Source organism: Eublepharis macularius, chromosome 6 (assembly GCF_028583425.1).
Source record: "Eublepharis macularius isolate TG4126 chromosome 6, MPM_Emac_v1.0, whole genome shotgun sequence".
Taxonomy (NCBI): Eukaryota; Metazoa; Chordata; class Lepidosauria; order Squamata; family Eublepharidae; genus Eublepharis; species Eublepharis macularius.
Genome location: NC_072795.1, coordinates 74,220,695 through 74,243,951, shown reverse-complemented (window position 1 = coordinate 74,243,951; position 23,257 = coordinate 74,220,695).

Genomic DNA, 23,257 nt, shown 5'->3' with positions numbered 1-23,257 from the left:
CTGTGATAATATCTTGTAGGCAGAGAAACTGCCCAATAATCTTACAAAAACCTCTGGAAGAGCATGACATTGTGAATGGATTAATGGAATTTATTTACCAAAAAAATTAAACATATACAGCCTTATTCTACATAATTAAAAACTAATCTTTATTTCATGATGGAATAACCTTTGGATGGTAATATATTTTCCTCAAAAAGCATTTTATTTTAAAAAATCCGATTTAAATTTAAAAAATCCGATTTAAATTTAAAAAATCTGATTTTTTTGATTTTTTTAAAAAAATCATTGATTTTTATCCACCCTGATTCTTTCCCCTGCAGATGTTTGTGGGGAGCACTAGATGGCAGTTCTGTTGCATTTTTTTTAAAAAAAACTTTCTGAAGTCCTCTGCCATTTCCTGCACATAATGTGGCTAGTGATAAAGTCGACTTGGGTTTATTGCAAGTCTCTGCGCTGTGGTTTTTATATCTAATGTAATGGTAATGTGCCCATCAGCAGACGGCAACTTACGCTTTTTGAATCTGATTAATATTGACTTGGGGCAGACACTGAATCGCCAACTTTCCTAGGTATGTCCACAATGTTGAGGTTTTTCAGCAGAATATCCATCATGATGCACTGACTCAACAACAAATATTGCAACAAAATTTATTTGATTTGGGGCCACTTATACCAGCAAATTATCTGTGTACCAAGGCAGACAGTGTCATCATAAGGAGAGTTACCCAGCACAATCTAGCAGAGTTACACCCTTTTAAACCCATTGACTTCAATGGATTTAAAAGGGTGTAACTCTGCTTAGGATTGTGCTGAAAGGTGACACATAATATGAGCAGTTGCCCACTCATTTGAACTGCTCCTTCCCTTCGCCATTTTTGAGTTCCTACCACCTTCATGTCTCTTATTCGTTTCCACAGCCAGAAGCACTTCCTTCATATGACTCGAAGAGTTGAAATAAAGTTGGAGCTTTGTTTGTAAAAACAGTAATAAGATGCAGGCAAGACCTAATTCTAGCCTTGGAGCAAGAGGTGTGAGGAACAGCTGTCTTTGTGAGGAGTACTGAAACATGTACGGAAAAGGGTTGTTTCACATTCTGTTCAGAGACCTTCAGCGCAGAGGCCCTTTTAGCAAATTAAGAAACTGCCGGACTTTTTGACTGGAAGGTTTGTGGATTCTTACATGAGCTCCTATTCCAAAGCTAGCAGAAGGGCTAGGCAAGCTCTGATAATTTTACTAGGCTGCAGTCGCCTCCTGATTGGCGGTACTTTGTAGCTTCTGAACGTTCTCTGATTCCCAACACTTTTCACAATGATTTGGAGGCATCACTGTGTAAAACAGAGGAAAGCAGAATGATGCAAGCTGCTTTAGGTCCCAAATGATGAAGTAAATGAATAAACAAATGTTATGCGTTACATGTTGTTGGGCCAATTCACATGAATTAAATGCTGAGAATGTTGTGTGAATGTATGTGGGCTGAGCTGTGTTCATGGTAGAGGAGGCCTAATCCTGTGTCTTAGCTGTACAACTTCAGGCTGGAGATTGGAGCTCCAGTGATAATATACCATCAGAATATCCCTTTGTACATAGAATACCAAAGTGTTAGGAAGAAAACTAGGCCATGGTATCTAGTTTTCTAGGTGCAGGGAGTTAATTTTTATTGAGGAGAATTTAGTCATGCAAGTCCTTACCAGCAGGGAATTAGCAGTCATGTGACAGCTTCTTCATGAATTCAGCTTGCATCTCAACTCATATGTACTATACCAGTGTAAACCTACTTCCCTCAGTATTATAGCAGAATGAGCAACAAAGCCCAATGTGTGAAAAAATACAACGGGCTCTAGAAAATTGTTGTTAGTTTTTTTTTTCTTCTTGAAACATAACTATCAGTCATCAGCAATGAAAGATTTCTTTGTATAAAATGTTTTTTGTAAGATTTTGTCAGAATTGGGAAGTAACTTACCATGCTCTGGTCTGTGGACAATAGAGCTTACTCTGAGGAAACTGCCTTCAGGATTGCAGCCTAAGCACTCCTCCCCACGCCTTCTCTCAGCGCCTGCCCGCTCTGGCCTCCAGGCCACTGCAAATCGCCTGCTTGCCGCCAGGAAGAGTGCTCAGGCCATCGATTCGCCGATCCCCCTCCTGGTGGCAAATAGGCACTTTGCAGTGGTCTTGAAGCCAGAGTTGTCAGCAATGCACCTGTGCGAGAATAAAAAGTGAGTCATAGGCAACACGACTTGCCTTTTATATAGTAGGATGTGAATGTGGGCAAAGCAATCACATGATAATTTGCAGCCCTATGAAGCCCTTCTGGTCTGTGAACATGGGATAGATTTATTGCCTGATGAAGAATGTTTGCTGGTACAGGAAAACTGACCTAGTCTTTCTTTCCCAGCAGAGAGGGATCTTAATGGTCACTTCCACAGACCATGATTTTCTGTTGCCATGTCGGTCCATAGAAGAATAACAAACACTGCAGTAAGCATATTTTCTTCACAGGAACAACCAGATAATCACAAAATAGTAAGCTTTTGTGTCCCATCAGAACTCTTCATCAGAGTGGATGTGAAGTATTTAGGAAGGAAGTGAGGAGAGACCATATGTAGTATAGTAGTTAGAATGTTGGACTAGGATCTAGCAGATGTGGGTTCAAATTCTCACACTGCCATGAAAGACCACTGAGTGACCTTGGGCCAGTTGCACTGTCTTGGTCTAGCCTACCTCACAGGGTTTTATGAAGATAACATGGTAATTGAAAATCATGTTTGCTGCCCTGAGCTCCTGAACACATGAAGCTGCTTTATACTGAATCAGACCACGGGGCCATCAAGGTCAGTATCATCTTCTCAGAGTGGCAGTGGCTCTCCTGGTTCTGAAGTCAAGGTCTTGCACATCACCTACTACCTTGGAGGAAGGGTGTGACTTAATATCCCAGGAATCATAAAATCATAAGAGTTGGAAGGGGCCATACAGACCATCTAGTCCAACCACCTGCCCAGTGCAGGATCAGCCTAAAGCATCTCTGACAAGTATTCATCCAGCCTCTTCTTGAAAACTGCCAGTGAGGGGGAGCTCACCACCTCCCTAGGCAGCTGATTCCACTTTTGAACTACTCTGTGAAAAAGTTTTTCCTAATATCCAGCCGGTACCTTTGTGCATGTAATTTAAGCCCATTGCTTCGGGTCCTACCCTCTGCTGTCAACTGGAACAGCTCCTTGCCCTCCTCCAAATGACAGCCTTTCAAATATTTAAAGAGAGCAATCATGTCCCCCCTCAACCTCCTCTTCTCCAAACTAAACATTCCCAAGGCCCTCAGCCTTTCCTCCTAGGGCTCAGTCTCCAGACCCCTGATCATCCTCATCGCTCTCCTCTGCACCCTCTCGATTTTGTCCACATCCTTTTTGAAGTGAGGCCTCCAGAACTGCACACAATACTCCAGGTGTGGCCTGACCAAGGCAGTATAGAGAGGGGCTATGACCTGCTGCGATTTCGATGCTATGGCCCCTTTGATATAACCCAAGGTTGAATTAGCCTTTTTTGCCACCACATCACACTGACTGCTCATATTTAGTTTACAGCCCACTCTTACCCCAAGATCCCTTTCACATATACTACTGCCCAGAAGTGTATCCCCCATCTAGTATTTGTGCTTTCCATTTTTGTGGCCCAGATGTAATACTGTGCACTTGTCTTTGTTGAACTGCATCCTATTCACAGCTGCCCACTTCTCCAGAGTATTCAGGTCTTGTTGAATTTTAATTCTATCTTCTTGGGTGTTTGCTACTTCTCCCAATTTGGTATCATCAGCAAATTTAATGAGCAGCCCTTCCACTCCTTCATCCAGATCATTGATAAAAATATTGAAAAGTACCGGGCCCAAAACCGAGCCCTGCGGCACCCCACTGGACACCTCCCTCCAATCTGATGAAACGCCGTTGACCACCACTCTTTGAGTGCGGTCTTCTAACCAGTTCCCTATCCACCGAACTGTCCTATAGTCCAGTCCACAGTCTTCCAGTTTGCCCATCAGAATGTCATGGGGAACCTTATCAAAAGCTTTACTGAAATCCAGATAAATCACGTCAACAGAGTTCCCCTGATCCAGTAAGCTGGTCACTCGATCAAAGAAGGAAACCAGGTTGGTCTGGCAAGATCTGTTAGGGACAAAACCATGCTGACTTCCCCGGATCACTGAGCGGTCCTTCAGATGCTTACAGATTGATCCCTTTAAAATCTGTTCTAATATCTTCCCAGCAACAGAAGTCAGACTGACCGGCCTGTAGTTTCCCGGGTCGTCCTTCTTCCCTTTCTTAAAGATTGGGATAACATCCGCTCTTCTCCAATCTTGTGGCACATCCCTAGTCCTCCAGGAGGCCTTGAAGATGATGGACAGGGGTTCTGCAAGTTCTCTAGAAAGTTCTTTCAGCACTCTTGGGTGCACCCCATCCGGCCCAGGGGATTTGTATTCATCCAGTGCAGCCAGATGCCTCTCCACAACCTCTCTGTCAATGTAAATTAGCCACTCAGGTGTCCTGCCACATTTTCTGCTATCTCTAGATGTGCCTGAGTTCTTCAGGGAGAAAACAGAGGCAAAAAAGTCATTAAGCCTGTCTGCTTTTTCTCTGTCCTGCATCAGAGTTTCTCCATCTACTCCCAACAGTGGTCCAGTTGCCTCTTTTACCTTGTGTTTGCTTCTCTCATATCTGTAGAAGTTTTTCTTATTGTAGCGAGCCCTCCTGGCCAGACCCAGCTCGTACTGAGCTTTGGCCTCTCTGATGGCTGATCTGCAGTACCTAGTAACCCTCATATACTCCTCTTTAGAGGTCTGTCCTTCTCTCCATTTCCTGAACATTTCCTTTTTCTCCCTTAGCTTATTCTGGAGCTCTCTGTACATCCACATCGGTTTCTTGGAGCCCTTACCATGTTTCTGTCTTGCTGGAATAGTGAGGGCTTGAGCTTGCAAAAGCTCGTGTTTGAGAAGGGCCCACCCTTCACTCGCTCCTTTCCCTTCCAGCACACTCCCCCACGGAATGACTCTCATCAAGCCTTTGAGTTCATCAAAGTTGGCCCTATGAAAATGTAACCTACGAGTCTGGCTACGAACTTCCTTGGCCCCCCACAGCAACTGGAATTCAAGGAGGACATGGTCACTTCCCCCTAAGGTCCCCACCACCTTCATCTCATATACCAATTCTTTCCTGTTGGTTAATATCAAGTCTAGTATGGCCGAGCCCCTTGTAGTTTCCTCCACCTTTTGAAAAAGGAAGTTATCGGCCAGGCAGGTCAGGAAATTGCATGATTCATGACGCTTTGCTGAGCCTGTCTTCCATTGGGGAAGTTGAAGTCACCCATAATTACAAGGTTCTGATGTCTGGATACTCTACCAATCTGTTCAAAGAGGGCAGCATCCGTTTCTTTTCACTGGTCAGGTGGTCTGTAGTAGACTCCAACAATAATACCCTTTGTCTTTCCTCCCTTTATTTCTACCCATATGCTTTCCACTGGGCTGTCCACCCCAGTCTCCATAACTTCTTGACAATCAAGCCCCCTCCTCACATACAACGCCACTCCACCTCCTCTTCTACCCTTCCGGTTTTTCTTGAACAACTCATACTTATCCACTAGCACATTCCAGTCATGGGAATCATCCCACCAAGTCTCAGTAATTCCTACTATATCATAGCCCTCTGTTTGCAATAGAAGCTCAAGCTCTTCTTTCTTATTACCCATACTTCGGGCATTGGTATATAGACACTTGTAGCCTTGTCGCTTTGTTTGACCTGTCCTACCCAGGTGGGTCCCCACTGTTTTCACTTCGTCATTGAAATCACCATGTCGATCGTCCCCTTCCCCTTGCGGCATCAGTTTAAAGCTCTCCTGATGAAGTTCTCTAGGTTCGTTCCAAATGTTTTCTTCTCTGCCCTTGAGAGGTGAAGCCCATCATGTGCTAGAAGGCCTTCTCTAAGAAAACCTATTCCATGGTCCCAGAACCCAAAGCGCTCCTGCCGGCACCACCATCTCAGCCAACGATTCACCTCAAGTATGGTCTGCTCCCTGCGCGTTCCTCATCCTATGACTGGAAGAAGAGAATACCACCTGAGCCCCCAATGTCTTCAACTGCCTTCCAAGAGCTTCATAATCCTCTTTAATTCTTGTGACAGTATTCGCAGCCGTGTCATTCGTTCCCACATGAATCAGGAGTCTCTGTTGCAAATTGAAATCTGTTTTTCTCTCAATACCATGTAAGCTAGTTAGTCTATATAACTTCCTGTTATATAGTCTGTACAACTTTCCACTTTAAGAAAGCTACAGACTGCAGACTTTGGGCTTTACTACCATGCCCTGAAACATTTTTCTGCCCACCCAGTTTTGTTTGCCTGGTACTGCCTGATGAAGCATTCTGAGGAACTCCCGATTGTGAAGTCACTATTTTGTAAGATTTTGGTTGGTCCTAATAAAAGGTATTACACTACTGTTGCTTTTAGAATCCAAAGACACAGTCCACTGGAAAACGCTTGATGAGGGTATCAGATTATAGTGCTCTTTTAAATATTTCTTCATTCTGATCCTTGAGGCAATTACATTGTAGGCTGGGGTCATCAAAAGAGATACTTTCTGCCTTCAGCATTAGTGTTGCATATCTGGATATGACTAATAAAAGAGTTACTTCCCACAGTGCTACTGATGACCAATTTGTACAGCTAAAAAGGAACAAAGCTAATACAGGTCGTGTTCAACAGAAAGCAAGCAAATCCCAGGAATGACTCAGACATTGTGCATGATTCTTTACAATGAATAAAGGGAATGTGCACAGTCACTTTTGTATGTAGACAATTGAGCATATGGAACAGTTTGCAATTCTATTGTTCACTTTAGAGTATCATTCCATTCTAATTTTACCAGATTTTGCCAGTTTAGTGGTTTCTTGAATTCATTCCTATACTTTGTTTATTCCCCAGTAGGTAAAATGAAATAAATAAGTGGAGGGAGAAACATTTTTAAGGGAAATTAAAGAAAATGGTTTATGAACCTAGCATCCCAAGGCCAAAGACATAGTAGTACTGTTTTTGCTACTATCTGCATTTATAGTGTCATTTGATGTTCTGATGGCTTGGATCTTGAAGTCATGAAATCTGTCAGCCAAGCCATCCAAGCATTATATTAATCAACAGTATATTAAGAAAATGATCAAATAGCCCTGCAAATATATAATTCATATTTTTGCATCCCTCTCATCATATGAGCCAGTTCAGTATGAAGAAGGCTGAAATGAGAGATGATACCCAGTTCAAGCCTGCCATGTCCTAACTGCTGGTCCCACCTGCAGCACTCGGGTGGCCTTTGCAACCTATTGTTGCAGCTAAAGATGTGGAATGCCTCTGAATTTTTGGTTGCGTTTAAAAAGAGAGTGGAGGCTAATTTCCTAAGACAATTCCATTCTAAAAAAAACTTGCATTGTGTCCTGTGGATGGGCAGAATAAAAACTAGGTGGATGGATACCTAAATACAATGTGGATTCAAATTCCACAGCACCCCCACCTTTGGGAAAGTTCTGTCCACTTCAGTGCTGCTGCCCTTTGTAAAACTGGAAAGAGTGTCCTACCTCTTAACTGTAAGGCTCTTAGTAAATAAATAATTCCATAAAATAAGGCATAATCAATTTCAAGTGAAAAATCCAAATAGTGAGAAGTATGTTTTGAGGAAGGGAGAAGGAATGATACGTGAAAGAGTTACGAAGTTTGTCTGTTCTCTGAGTAGAACGTTGCTCGTGTGTTTGGCTAAATCATGTAATCTATCTGTTTTTTAATTAGGAGTATTCAGCTGATTCACAAGAAAAGAATTAAGTCTTTATTTGCAATGTGCATGAACGTCTCTGCCGGGCATCCCTTTGGAAGGGGAGCATATGGTTGTTATCCGCAAGGCACAGATTAGCTGGGAGCATGGTCGTTTGCTGATCAGTGTCTAAAATAGCATCAAGCCAGCGTGATGCCTGTCCTGCTCTGCTGTGCTGTTTCACAGTTTCTGCTAGTGTGCAAGCTGTCCACTTCTGTAGTTGTAGCTTCCCAGCACCATTTTGAATCTTACCCCCTCCCCAGCCTTACGTCCTACAACATCTCTTAAGCACATTAATTAATTTGATAAAGGACTCATGGTATGATTAGAAGGAAATCACTTTTCCCTGCTTGTGGTAACTGCTGTACATGTAAATTAAAGATGCAGGCAATAATCTAGTGTCAACACCTCAGTTATATTTTACATTTAGCAATAGTTAATCTCCATTATATTTTTAATTTTTTAATCAGGTAAACAGCCCATACAAGCCACATAATTGTGTCTACTCACATTAACAGATGTGTGTGGAATTGCTGCTATAGATATTGCTATTTAATGTGACATCACAGGTTCTACCCTGTGACATCATTGGACTCTTATAACACCATTCAGACCCATCTGATAGTCTAAGGGACCCTGTGCCTCCCTCAGAGAGCTCATGCCCCCCTCACTATAAAATTTCTGGCTCTTTCTCTGGCACAGCTGTGATCAACTCTGTGATGATGTATTCGAATAAGTGTGAGTGGCTGTGTGTGAACATAGCGTGTGAATAAGAAACGAGCGCAGAGGCAGTACTATAAATACCACGTCTGTGGATTTTGAAAGGTCCCCTTTTGTCTTTCCTACTTGGCAGATGAAAAACTAAGACCAACTTCTTATAGATACTATGTCAAAATTATGTGCTGACTGAATTCTATAGAAGTCACAATATAATCTGAAAAAATAAAGGGAAATTGTTATTTCTAACATTTGAAATTATAGTAATTTTAGGCACAACAGGTAACAACAGTGAAAACAAAATTTACGAAAGGAAATGGGGTTTTTACCTTGCCAACACCTCATCTTAGAAATGTAATTACTACCAAAATCAATTTATATTCTTAATAGAATTTTTGCAACTAACTCTTTTCTTATTAATACAGTTTTGTTGAGAACATAATTGCTTGCTCCTGACTCTCTGCTGTGAACAGTAGATATTGGCAAATTACTTCTCTTTACCATTGGCATTGATGCACCACAAAGCACCTTTAATAGTCCTTTAATAGTAATATTTTTTTTAGCGAACACTCTTTGAAAAGGTGGGATATAACCTTTCACCAGTAATGCCTGAAGGACTTACTTAAGCAGAAAAACTGCAAAAGAGAGAAAGATATTTAGATTTTAGTCCCCAGGGCAGGCTGCATAACTAAGCAAAGTGAGGTGGAGGTCTTTGGGGGCATGTTTCAGGACAGGCAACAGAGGCTGCCGCTCCTGCCTTATCTCCCTTGCAGCTGCCTCTTCTGCCAACACCAGCCCCTGCCAAGGAACCTAATGTTTCTTTCTTCTGCACTCCCACCAGTGTCTTTAACATAACACATATGCAGTGTTTGCACTGTGTTTGAGGATGATTGGGGGAGTCAGGAGACAGGCAGGGGGGTATCAGTTGTTTCGGGTGGCAACAGCACATAGGTGCAGTGAGAGGCATGACTGTGCTGTTCACTAAATACAGCTAGGTAATTGTATAGGATGCCAGAGATGGAGGGGCGCCAGTGAGGCCTGTTGCTGTTCCATTGCCTGGCATCATGACTGCAGTGGCAAGCAGCAGCTTTAGGTGATTCCTCTTCCTCCTTTCCTCCTCCATGGTGTGAGTGTGGGAGGCTGAGGAGGGTGGTTGCTTCTTCTGTCTTCCCTCTAATGGAGGGGGGCAGCTTGGACATACTAGCCTAGTGTGCCCCAAATCCTTCACCTGCACTGGGTGAGAGGCAGTAGAGTAGAGGTGGGCACGGTCCAGAAAAGAGACCTAAATTTGACACTGTCTGGCTCGGTTCATGGTTCATGAACACATGGCTCGTGGGACTCACCTTTTTCACAAACTTTGGTCCGTTTGGGCTGGTCCATGGTCTGTGAGTCCAGACATCCTGGCTCCAATCTATCAATTCCCTAGGCAACAGAGGGGTGGACGTTCTACAGCCATGGGAACACCAATCTTAGTCCTCAAAACTTTGATAGGCAGCTCTGCCTGCCAACCAGAGATCTCCCATTCTGCTCTATGCGAGCAAGGAGCAAGAATTAATTCCCTAGGCTACGGCTGGGAAGGTGTCTGTGTGGTGAGTGAGAAGGCTCTTCCTGCACCCTTTTCTGTTTGATTTTGCTTCATTGCAACTTTTTGGTGCTGCAAGCCAAAGCAAGTCCATTGGCATTTGCAACTCCTAGTATCTACTGGAAGTTTCCTGGGAGCAGCCGCTTTGGGGGTCTGTAACTCAGACCTCTGAAATGCAGTCTTAGGGGACAGTGGCTGGAAGAGAGCCTGCTGAAGCCTTGCTGCGAGTTTGGCATCTCTGAGTGTGTAGGGGGCCGTCCTAGGGCTCCCAGAAGTGATGGACCATGGACTGACGAACCGGTCCGTGAACAGGTTGGTCTGTGGAAAGTTTGAGGTCTGTGGTCTGTGAAAATAAATGGCCCATAGGCCAGTGGTCCATGGCATTTTCCCTATCCATGCCCACCTCTACAGCAGAGGCAGCCCCAGCCTTGGGCAGCAACCCTTTGTTGATTTGCCAGTGTAGTACAACCCAATTATAAACTGTCCAGGTGGATAATAAACCTTAAAATAAACACAAAATAACCCGTTAAATCTCCAAACACATAAAACTTCTTAATTGTATTAAAGAAAATAGTGTTAAATTGTGTATGGATGGCTTTTTGTTGGGAAATGTAATGTATATTCCTTTCTTTCAGTAGGCTCCTATGCCTTTCAGAACTAAACAATGGGCAGAAATTCAAAAGCTGAAGTTTTCCTGATTGTTTTTCTATGACCGGGTGGTGGTGGCGGCGGCGGTGGGAGTGGCGGCAGCGGAAATCTCTCTTGAATTTGTCTCCATCATACTGCTGTTAAAGGCACAGGATCCCTATTTCTACAAATCTACAAATATTCCTGTCAACTTATTAAATGGCTTTCCTACAATCCTTTTCATTTGTTTTGTTTCTGTACAGAATAATTCCTTTCTTTCTTGTTTCTGGCAATCTTTCACTTGTAAGTGAATAAACCCCTATTTATTAGTAAATATTTGTAATAATAAATTTGTAGATGAGTGAAGACTATGGCTTTATCACTCAGTAGGTGGCACTCTATACTCTTCTTTAGTGGCCCAAGGCAGCAATATTTACTGAAATATTGTCCTAGGTTCTAAACATGATTTACAGTTTAGAAATAGTACTCATTTATATAACAAATGGGTGAGTTATTGAAGTCTTTGATAGGTTTATAATTAGCAATTAAAGCACAATGATTCTTGCCTTCAAAAAAAATTCATCTAACTATTAAGTCTTCTCTATGATACCTACATTTTCAGTAATCTATCCAGTAGCAGCATACCATGTCATAGCAATCCCAACGTGGCAGCCACGAGGTGCTATGATACCTCCTGATCCAGTATTTGCTTGCTTCTTGAGAATAAAACCCAAAGGATATTGAATGAAGCAGGGGGAAAACCCCAAGAAGCTTTGGGTCACTTCCTGTCAGATGAATAGCAACACATTTGAACCCATCTCAGCACGAACATCACAGCCATGTACACTATGAATTGGCCGCAGATACAGAATTTCTGATGTCTCTAGGCTTGCAAACTCTCTAGGCTTTGTGATTGGGCCTGACTCTATGGTTGCCATTCTAGGGTGATACCCATTCTGCACACAAAATGTTTCAAAAATTTCCACTTATTCAACAAGACTGAAGAGCCCTGTCATAGAATCTTACTACTAATAATCTATGCCCAAATATACAAATATTTTTACTCTTGGATTTCATTATATGAAAGAAAAAGGGGGGGGGGACTGAGAGGCACCAGGAAACAATCTAAGACTGAAAAACACATTGCACAAACATGCTGCACAAATCTGAAATCTGTCAAATTTTATTAGTTCAAATTTGAATTTTTAATGTTGTCATGTTTTGCTTTTGATACAAGACATAACTGTTGCCACTTCCCCACTTTACCTCTCTGTATTCCACCATTTTCACAGCCCTTCTACCTTAACTCACTTCTATTGTCGCAGCTAAGTTGGAACTGTGAAAAGTTATAAGGCGCACAGGGAAGTGGCAGTGTTTAGCTCCTCTGACCTCCATGTTATATTTTTGTTCAAAAAATATTTCTCCTTACTCCCTGCTTTATACATGGATCTGCTTCTTGCATCTACTTTGACTGAAGTATCCATTTACCAAGTTCAATAATTTTGAAATTGTTTTTTTAAATAATAACATTATATATTATTGGTTCAGGACAAAGTTCAAATCCCCGTTAAGCCAGAAGTTCATTGGAAAACTTTGGGCCAGCCACTTTTGCCTAACCTACTTCACAGTTGTTGTAGGGGTAAAATGGAAGAGAATAGAACAATATATGCAACCTTGAGCTCCTTAGAGAAAGCACAGGTTATACAATAGATACTTAGATGAAGGCAAAGTCCATCCACTGTTGCTAATCCCCTGAATCAGGTAATGAATGTGGAAGTTTCATTTAGCTCTCAGTGCAAATTGCTGTGGACAGAACGTCAGCTGGATTGCAGAATTTTGAATACTTCAACCCATCTTTTTAAAAAGAAGGGTGGAAATATGTGTAATAGCTAAATTTGAATAATATGTTTTGATGTTGATACAAGAACATTTCTGGATTTATACCAGGAAAGGTTCACTTTCCTTTTATCTCTAAGTGGATTGTTTCTTATAAATAAAGTATAAATAAAGTATAACTCATGAGTGACTCAACTGATGGTTCATATTGTCATTTGATAATGCCAAATGCAAAACCAGAAGTGAAGAAGGGGGAAAGAATTCAAAATGGACTTAATATTTTCCTCCTGCAGATGGCAGTGTGTAACATTAGCAGTTGTGGAGCTTCCTCTATAACCATTTTAAACCTGCAAATTGGACATAAGTTAAAATTTAACCTAGACAAGTTGGAAATGATGCTGGTTGACAATGCTTGAGCTGGAAGACCAATGGGGTTACTGTTTCCTTATCTGATCAGCTTAAGTGCTTGTGGTTCTCCTAGCCCCACATTGCTTCGTGAAAGACACGAAGTTCGTATTGCTGTTCGTGCCCATCTCTACTCCCCACCCCCATCCCACCTACCCCTGCAACCAGTTGAGATCTGGCTGAAGCATTGCTCATCACTCTGTTTCTAGGCATCAGGGTGGATAATACTAGGGCTTTTACATCTGTGGATTCTCCTCCCTGAAAAGAGCAGAGAATCTATCTTCCTCAGGGTTCAGGACAGGTTACAAAAACTTTTGTTTTAGTTGGTTTTGTGAAGTTTTGTATTTTATTGTTTGTGTCTTTTGTTTGTTTTTAATATCTTTGAATGTTTTTATAAGGTACTTTGAACTAGTTGAAAAAATACGCTATAAGTAAGTTAAATTGTTAAGACTTCATTTTTGCACAGAAACAAATTTTTGCTCTTTCTTTTTCATGCCCCACCCCCCAAGTAACTGGGGGGACTTTGGGTGTTATAATATAAACTTGAAAGAAAGAAAACTATAACACAAAGCTAAAGAACTGATGGGACAATGTCAATGAAGAGGCATAGCATGAAACTTCTGTCCAGCCAACTGTGCAGCAGCTTGTATCTCTTTAATGAGGGCAAGCTTTTGTGCAAAAACCTTCCAGGAATTGTAAAACCAATAACAATGGATCATGGAATGCAGTATAGACTGTAGCATCTACTCAGTTGCTTTTCTGCAACAATTGGGTGAAAGGGTACCTGTTTTGTTATACCATAAAGGTCATTCATTCATTCATTCATTCATTCATTCATTCATTCATTCATTCATTCATTCATTCATTCATTCGCTTCTAGCCCACCCTTCCCACAAGCAGGCTTAGAGCAGGTTACAGCAAATATAAATACATTTTAAAATCTCAATAAAAACAACATCATAATTATCATAGAACACAGTTTCCAAGACAGCAACTAATACAGCCCACCCCTCCCAACTGTGCACAGCAGGGTGTCGGGGGAGGGAACAGTTGTTACTGTCCACACTACAACTCCTGTGAGGGGCCAAGATAACTATACAGCCCCCCTAACAAGACACCGGTAGGGAGGTTCACCAAAATGAATACAAGACCGGCCTCAACCATATGCCTGGCAGAACGTAAGGAAAAGAAACTAAAAGGAAAGGAAAAGCAGCAAAGTAAATAGAGCACTGCTGTTCTTCAGTTCCATTTTATAAGCATTCTCATGAACATAAAAATGTGAGGCATAAATGTCTTAAACAAATATACATATATAGGTGTCTGCTGAATGCAGACCTATGCATATTTTATGTATCAGATCAGACATCCAGAGCTCAGTGTGGGTTATCCCATTTCATCCTTATAACCACCCTCTGTGATAGACTAGGCGGAGGGCCTAATTACATGATACATAGTTTATGTATCAACCAGATGTGCACTGGGAGTTCCATGTTGAAACTTAATTCCTCAGTATGCCTGGACCCAATTTGGATTGAGAACATGGCACACAAAGAGGGGAAGCTTAAACATTCTCCCCAAAATTACCCCAGGGAGCTACTATTTGCTCTGCTGGAGAAACTTATGTGTTCTGATGGGCTCCATATAAATGTCCCAGTGGGGCAAACAGCTGTTCTCTAGAGCTGTTTCAGGTTAGGGAAAAGGTGTGTGAAGAGGAGGCTAAGCCCTCACTCTCAAAACACCATGGTCCAAATGTGAACAGGGCCTCTACATGTCAGGGAATTAAGTTTCAATAGAAAATTCCTAGTGCACAATATGGTTTGAGATTGGCCCAGGGCAGACCCCTAAACAATATATCCTAAGTTAGACTTGGAAAGTCACTTAGTGAACCCCGATCTCCCCAGCCTGAAACTGTTTCAGTAGAAGAGCACATGCTTGGCACACAGGAGGTCCTAGGTTCAATCCTTGACATCTATTGCTAAAAAGGATCTTAGATGGAAGTATAGTAGGAGAGTGTCCGCCTGAGACCCTGGAGAACCTTTACCACTCAGAGTAGACAATACAGGGTCTAAAGCAGCTTCATATATGTGCTAAACAACACTGATAATATTACATCAGCATAGCCACAATTTAGAGCAACAACATTGAAGCAAATGTAGAGATTGAAAGGTAAAGTGGTTAGAACAGTTATATATTATAGCCATCCTTTTTTGATGACAAATGCCATTGTTTCAACATCTTAACAATGTTCTCTCTCTTAAAAAAATATTGGATGGGTTAACAAACATAAACATAATAATCATTATCATTTTCCACCCCATTGCATTTTTACCATCCTTCCCCCCTCCCTTATCTAATGACTCCCAACAGTTTTCCATACCCAACTTAGCCTAAAGAATATATACTATAAACTCTTAACATCTATAATAATATGTATAATATATATCTATATAATACATACGAATCTAGTCTATTTAGTTGTATTAACTATGTTAATATAATACTTATCTAAATTAAGAGTGTAAAAAATATATAAGTATATAATAGGTACATATACTAACTAACTAATATATACTATACTAACTACAATATATATATATACCTATTATCTTAAATACCTATTATCTATATTATAAATCTATTACTTCTAATACATCACTAAAATATTATATATACTCCCTATTACCTATTCAACCTTATTATTCAACCTTATTTCTTCCCATATGAATACAGTCTTACTCTTAACTTTATAATACTATAATACTATAACTCTATACTAATCCAATAAAATATAATAACCTTAAGTAAAGTTCTATCTCCCCCTTAACAACTATCCAAAGACCACAATTTCCCCTTCATGTCCCACTTTTTCTCCACATATTTCTTGAATTTTTCCCAATTTAATGTATATTCCAATACTTCTTGCTCTTTCAATTTCCTCATTAGTTTGTCTATTTCTGCCATATTCAGAACTTTCAAGATCCAGTCTTCCATAGATGGTATCTCCTGAGTCTTCCCCAACTGTGCATAACACATTCTGGCCGCCGTAATCATATAAAATACCATAACTCTATCCATTTTATTGAAGTCTTCTAGGTTCATACATAATAACAACAATTCCAGGGTTTTAATTACATTCCTTTGTAAAATATCTGACATAACCTTTACTATATCCCCCCAGAACTGTTTTGCCTTGTCACAAGACCACCACATATGATAAAATGAACCTTCATGTTGTTTACATTTCCAACATTTATCAGACATCTGACTATTACCATTGGCCAACTTCTTCGGTGTTAAATACCATCTATACATCATTTTATAAACATTTTCTCGCACCGTGGTAGATGCTGAAATTTTAACTGTATTTTTCCATAACTTTTCCCAAGCTTCCATTGAAATTTCCCTATTACAGTTTATTACCCATTTAACCATCTGAACTTTAACAACTTCCTCCTCTGTAAACCATTTCAATAATATCTTGTATATTTTAGAAATCATTTTCTTCCCCCCCTGAAGCAAGCAGTTCTCAGTCTCAGAATTTTGTGGCCAAAAACCATTTTTCCTTTTGTCCTTCTCATACAAATCTTTTATCTGCATATATTGAAACCATCCATATTGGAATGGCAATTCATCATTGTCTTTAAGCAAATAATTGTTCTGTTTTGTCTCAAGAATTTCTTTGTATGTCAGCCATGTTGATTGGCACGGAGTTAGCGTGACTACACCAGCTTTAGGAGAACCCAGAAAGAGTCCACACCTTGCTTGTCCGGTAAAGGTGTATAATACAATTTATTTACAGGCGGATAAAGAGCAATAAATATACAGGTTATAGTCCAGAGAGACAAAGTGCTTCGCCTACACCTGGACTCGAAAGAAGCCAAACCATAATGTACACAGTAGCAATTTATACATATAGACAACCAATCAGATGCATGAGTGAATTTAGCTGAGTCATTCCCTCACGGTCTCCTGACTTTGGAACTTGACCATCTGACTCTCAGTCACCTGATGTGTTTAACTGTCACACAGATCATTTTGATCTAGAGCCTCTGCACACTGGCTTTTGACATTTAGATTACAACACTCCTCCAAGCCAGTATGAGAGCAGTTTAAAGCATCACGTAATCGTTCGAATTGTACAGTATACAGACTTTTAGTAAACATGTCTGCTATATTGTCACCAGATGTACATCTTAACAATTTTATGAAACCTTGTTCTACAGCACATTTTACATTTAAATACCTGATTAGGATGTGTTTACTTCGTGATTTAGCCCCACCATCTTGGGCTAAATGCTGTGCTGCTGTATTATCCCCATAAACATCAACAGGTACAGCACAATGCATTTTCATGTCAGACATGAGCTGTTGTATTACTTCCAGCTCTAAAATACCTTGGCTTATGGCTGCGAACTCAGCTTCACAAGATGAAGGAGCTAACAAAGATTGCTTTGATGTCTTATGTGCAATGAGAGCACCTCCAACAAAAATAACTAGTCCTGTGGTTGATTTTCCGTCAGGGCGGTCTGCCCAGCTAGCATCACAAAACATAGTGACTTGCATAGGTTCAGTAACTTTCAGAACCAAAGAGAAATTAAGAGTAGCCTTAAGATATCTTAATACGCGTCTTGCTGCTATCCAATCCCTACAGAAAGGCTTAGCACACCTTTTACATAGCATGTTTACTGCTTGTGTTATATCTGGACGGCCCCAACATGAGAGATACAAAAGACTGCCCACCAACGACTGATATCTCTGTACATCTTCCAAGGGAATGTCATCTGGCTCTTTGATATACCCTGTCGTCATAGGAGTAGACACACCATGTACTCCAGTTAATTTATACTCTGTGAGCAACTTTACAATTTTATCCCTCTGATTCAGTTGGTAAAATCTGTCCTGGGTTTTTGACACTTGCACTCCCAAATAGTTAGAGATAGGACCCAAATGTTTCACCTTGCAAATATCCTTTGCTATTTGTTTAAACCAGCATAATTGTTCGTCTGTCTCGTATATATACAATATATCATCTACAAAAATAAGGAGTTGGACTTCTGAACCTCCTACCATTTTTGTAAAAATGCAGGCATCACCTTTGCCTTGCTCAAAGCCTGCTGTTTTTCGTGATTGTGATAGGTATTGAAACCAAGCTCGTGCTGATTGACGTAACCCATACAAAGCCCGGTTTAATTTGAGCACCATATGTTTATTTGACACCTCAAATCCTGGTATTTGCTCCATGTATAAACATTCCTGTAAAGGAGCATGGAGGTAAGCCGTACAGACGTCAAAATGATCTATGTTTTTGTGTTGCACCCCTGCCTTGCATAAGGCTAACTTTACTGTTTCAGGCCTAACGGTGGGAGAAAATACCTGGTCATAATCTTGGAATTGTACCTGAGAAAAACCACGGGCTACCAAACGCGCTTTCCTCTGCATATCTCCTGAGGGAAGTTGTTTTATCTTATACAGCCACCTACAGCCAATTATATTGGCGTCTTTTGGCTTAGGTACAACTGTAAAAACTTCATGGTCAGTTAGAGACTGATACTCGGGTTTCATGGCCTCGAGCCAAGCCTTTTTCTCTTCCCCCTCATAAGTGAGAAGTTCTGAATAGCTAGCTGGCTCTTTAACTAGTCCACAGTTTGCTGCAGCTTCAAAACCAAACCTTTGAGGTGGGACACCCTTATTTGACCGACTGGACACGTGTATTGGAGGACTAGACCTCTGTGTGTCCTGTGTTACCTGCCTGGCTGGAAAACTAATCTCCTGCTTCACACTCACGTTTCCCTCTGGACTTATTTCAGGCACTTCTTCGGTAACTGGCAATGCAATCTGGCTTTCACTCTCATACCCGTGAAGCCTTCTCCAATTCCCATGTTCACATACACTGGCTGATCGGCTATATGATATCTTTTTGTTTTCATTGGCAAACCTGTAGGCCTTCATGCCACTCTGGTATCCAACGAATATCAACTTAGAGGCTTTTGGGCCCCCTTTTCTGCACTGCCTTAAAGGGATGTGCACCCAAGAATTCATGCCAAACAGCCTTAGTAAACTTAGATTAGGATCCCTTTTGAAAAGTAACCTAAAAGGTATTTCATTCACAGCACGGGACCACAGACGATTTACCACATAACAGGCACAGATAATTGCCTCAGCCCAGTAAGTTTTTGGCAAACCGGCATCAGTTAACATAGCAGCCATTTTTTCTTGTATAATGGCACCATGCCTTTCTGCCAGACCATTCTCTTGCGGCACACTTGTAGTCGCTACCCTGTGCAAGACACCATTTAGATCACACCAGCGAGAGAAATTTACAGACATGAACTCTCCCCCTTGGTCAGACTGGATGGCCTTAATCTCCAGCACCAACTGTTTTTGTACCTTTTTTGCCCAAACCTTAAACAAATCAAAAGTTTGAGACTTGTGTTTCATAACATAAATCCATGAGTACCGGCTAAAATCGTCTGTTAGGACCAGGGCATAACAATTTTGAGAATGGCTTTTGGGGAACAGACCAATCAGATCCATGTGGATCAACTCGAATGGTTTTGTAGACACCCGACCACTTTTCTTAGCTACAGGGAATGCCTTTGTTTTGACTGCTTTACAAACAGTGCAGGCTAGGAACTCTGAGCAGCTTGACACCTTTTCTCCCTTCAGGAGTGTTAGAGATTTGCGTATAACCCCAAAGCTAGCATGCCCTAAGCGCCGGTGCAATAAACTGTTACCAGAACTGCTCTTTTATTATAATGGGGAATTAGCTGTAGCAGTCTGTAACTATTAATATTAAGCGAGGATCATAACCTATGTTTACGGAGGTCCCGATCCCAGACACTCTAGTGAAAAAGAGGCAGACAAGGAGTAAGGTACAAACACGTGTATTGAGTGTAGCGTAAGCCTAGCTTGCACAATCATACAAGGAACACACAAGGTCTAAGAAATACAGAGTAGGAAATACAGAGACGTTCGCATTAGCTGGTTCCCAACGATGATAGGGGAAATACTCACTTATCCTGGAGCGAAGCAGAGACACAGCAGCGAGGGTGGCCCAATGCCAGCACTGGGACCACAGACGGACAGCAAGGAAGTCTGGATAGGAATGGCCGAGGCACCGAGTGGTCTGAGAGACCAGCTTAAATACCCCAAAACGTACCCTGGGGCTGGTGCTGTACTTGGTGGTTCTCACAGATTAAAACAAAGGGTCTAATGGGCTACTGAATGGCTTGGATGGGCCACTTTGGTAATCTGATTGCGATAAGTGACACCTCAGGAAGAGGGGACAAAAGAGGGAGGGGGAAATCCAAGTGGGCTGAATGGATGTTCCAGCGGACAGGGCTTGTCCTGATGTCATCAGCTTCTGGAATGCGGAGGTTTCTTTGAGATGCATTCTCTAAGTGCTTGGGATGGTCAGCACTTAGCTCTTCTCCGGGGCGGCTCCTAAGATATGCAGAGCGGGGCGAGGGGCTCTCGCTGCGGACGTGGTGTGCCCGCTTCGCCGAAATGGCTTCTCAAAGCAGTCTCTTCCTCTGGGTCTTCTGGGTGCCTGAGAACATGGATGCCGGCTGGGCATAGCTGGGGCTGGATAGCAGGCTGCCCGGTAGCGAGGGCAAGCTCGGCGACCGACCCGCGGGAGGCTCCAGGCGGGAACTGACCAGGGAGCGCCTAGCCAGGCTCGTTGGAGGCTTCCCCGGCAGGCGCCCGGCTGCTAGCAGCGGCTTGGGCCCATATGAGGCAGGCTTCCATGGAGGCAGCGGGAACAACACTTTAAAACACAGTACAAGGCAAGGAACAGGCACGGTCCGTGGCAGATGGCAAAGCAGGCACGGGGAACACAGTCCAAACACACACTGGGAATTCCAGATACAGGTCAGGGCAGGGCTGCCCAGAAAGAGAGTCCTTTGTGCAGTTAACCAAACATGGAGTCAGTAAACTACACAGTCTATAGCAGCAAGGTACTTGACACGCAGGCAGGAAACTGACACGTGTATCAGAACACACACGTGCAAAGCAGTCTTTGGTGTAGCAGTGAAACAGCAACGCAGGAAACTTTAGCACAGTTCATGGCAGGCTTCAAAGCAGGGGAGGGGGCCTACTTGGCAACAATTCCCCCCCTCGGAGACCATGTGACGTCAGGCACGTGGGTCTCCGAACTTGTCTTCAAAGGCGAGGTGGTCGGCAATGTCCGGTGGTCGAGCTTCGAGCGCAGAAGGAGTGGGAAGGGAAGGGGGAGGAGGCGTCACTCAAAAAAATTTAGTTTGGAGAACCACCTAACCGAATAAGTGCAATTTCGATCAGCCAATGGGCTGCAGGTCTCTGGGTTCACACCAGGGGGTGTGCTAAGTGCAACCGTCAGAATAAATAGTAATAATTCATAGCAATAGTAATTCATAGTAATAGGCAGCAATGACCAATTCATGCATATAAATAGCAATAATTCATAATTGTGTACATTGATTAATTCATGGATGAGGGTAATTCATACGGAATTCATGATGGGTTAAAAGCACTAAAAACCAGGAGCAATTAATATACATGGATCAATTCATGGATAGTTAAAATCATAAGTAGATACATAGAATTAAAAGCAGGGACAATTAAAAGCAATTCATACAGGGTAAAGTGAAATGTGCAAGCATGGCATAATTCATCAAGGGTAGAGTAATTCATACATGGCTAAAATCATAAATACATATATGTGATTAAAAGCAATAGTTCATGAAGTCAAAAGCAGCAAGAATAAAAGCAAGTGCGTGGAAACAATTCATGAGGGGTAGGCGGCGGAAGGGCTCATGGGGGCAGAAAAATAAACTCTGCAATTAAAAGACCAAATCAATATGGCTGGATTAAAATCAAATTCATAGACTAGAACTGCCTCGGCGGAGGGAGTCGGGTTAAGAAGGCAATTCAAGGTTAAAATCAAATTCATAGGGATAAAGTTCATGGGCGCACTTGCAATAGATAGAGAGAGGGACTAGTTCGGGGCTAAATTCATGGGAGTTAAAATTCATGAAAGCAATGAGAAGAAATTCATAAAACAATAGAGCAACAAAGATCACAGACGGCTCAGTCTGCAGTACAGCTGCTGGACTGGGTTACATATATACAAGAACAAGCAAACTTAGTCCATGTGCTCCAAAACACACTTCCACCCCCCTTGCTGTCTGCGTCAATCCGCAGAGCAGGGTCGGCAGGCGGCGAGAAGGGCTCCAGGCACACAGTTCTAGTCCTCATGGAGGTGGCGCTGCTGGCGGTCGTTTGGAGACGGGCCGTGGGCTGGGAGGCAGAGAAACATGTCCCCCCCTAGTCCACAAGAGGGCCTCGGAGCGGTGTCCGGCAGCAGAGCGTCCATGGGGCCGGTGCAGGATTCATACACATAATAATAAACATAATCATAGTCCATACCGGCACAAGCAATAAAACAAACAAGGGTTAAAGGAGGGCGCCAAGAATAACCTTTAGGGCAAGAGGAGGTCGGGGTTGTAATGATCCAAACGGTAGGACAGCTGGAGTTGCTGGAGCTGTCGGCGGCTCCAACAGCCCAAATAAAGCAGTGAGGCACATAGTAGAACTTGAAAAGCCAAAATCACAACGATCGGGTGCAGAGCCAAATTGTAAATTCCAGTGGCAGTGGGGCTCCAACCAAAGAGGGTCTCCCACCACGAGTGCTCGCCGGTGGTCTTAATCCGCTGGACCAGATCCAAAATCTCCTTTCCGTTGTGGGACACAACCAAAGCAGTGGTGTCCCCGTCCCTCTGGATGCTTTGGAGGGTGCGGTGGAGCTGCGGGTGGGCCAGGAGCTCGTGGATTAATTCCAGACCGATGCCAAGGGCGACAGGCTTCACATAACGATAGATGGAGGTCGCCACCAGGATCTCTTCTTGGGTCCAGACCGGTACCGTGTAGGTGAAGTCGCAGGCTGCCACCGAAGACAGGTTGCAGAAGCAGCGGTTGACTCCCGGGATCACGGGCTTAAGCTGGAACGAGTTCAGGATCACAAAGTCGCAGGCCGTTCGCACGCAGGCACATCCTTTCCCAAGGTAGACCACAGCGGAGCTGTTCTCCTGGACGACCTCGAAAGGGCATTCGTTGAGGGCGTCGACTTGCGGGGCTACACAGGGGTGATGAGGTGCAAAGGCTTGGTCCTGGCAAATGAAGCCGGTCTGGTCTCGATGCTGGCACCCTTGGAGGCTGACGAGCTGCCATCCGGTCGGGGTGAAGCGGGCCCAATGGTCGGGGTGGCGGGCGTAGAGG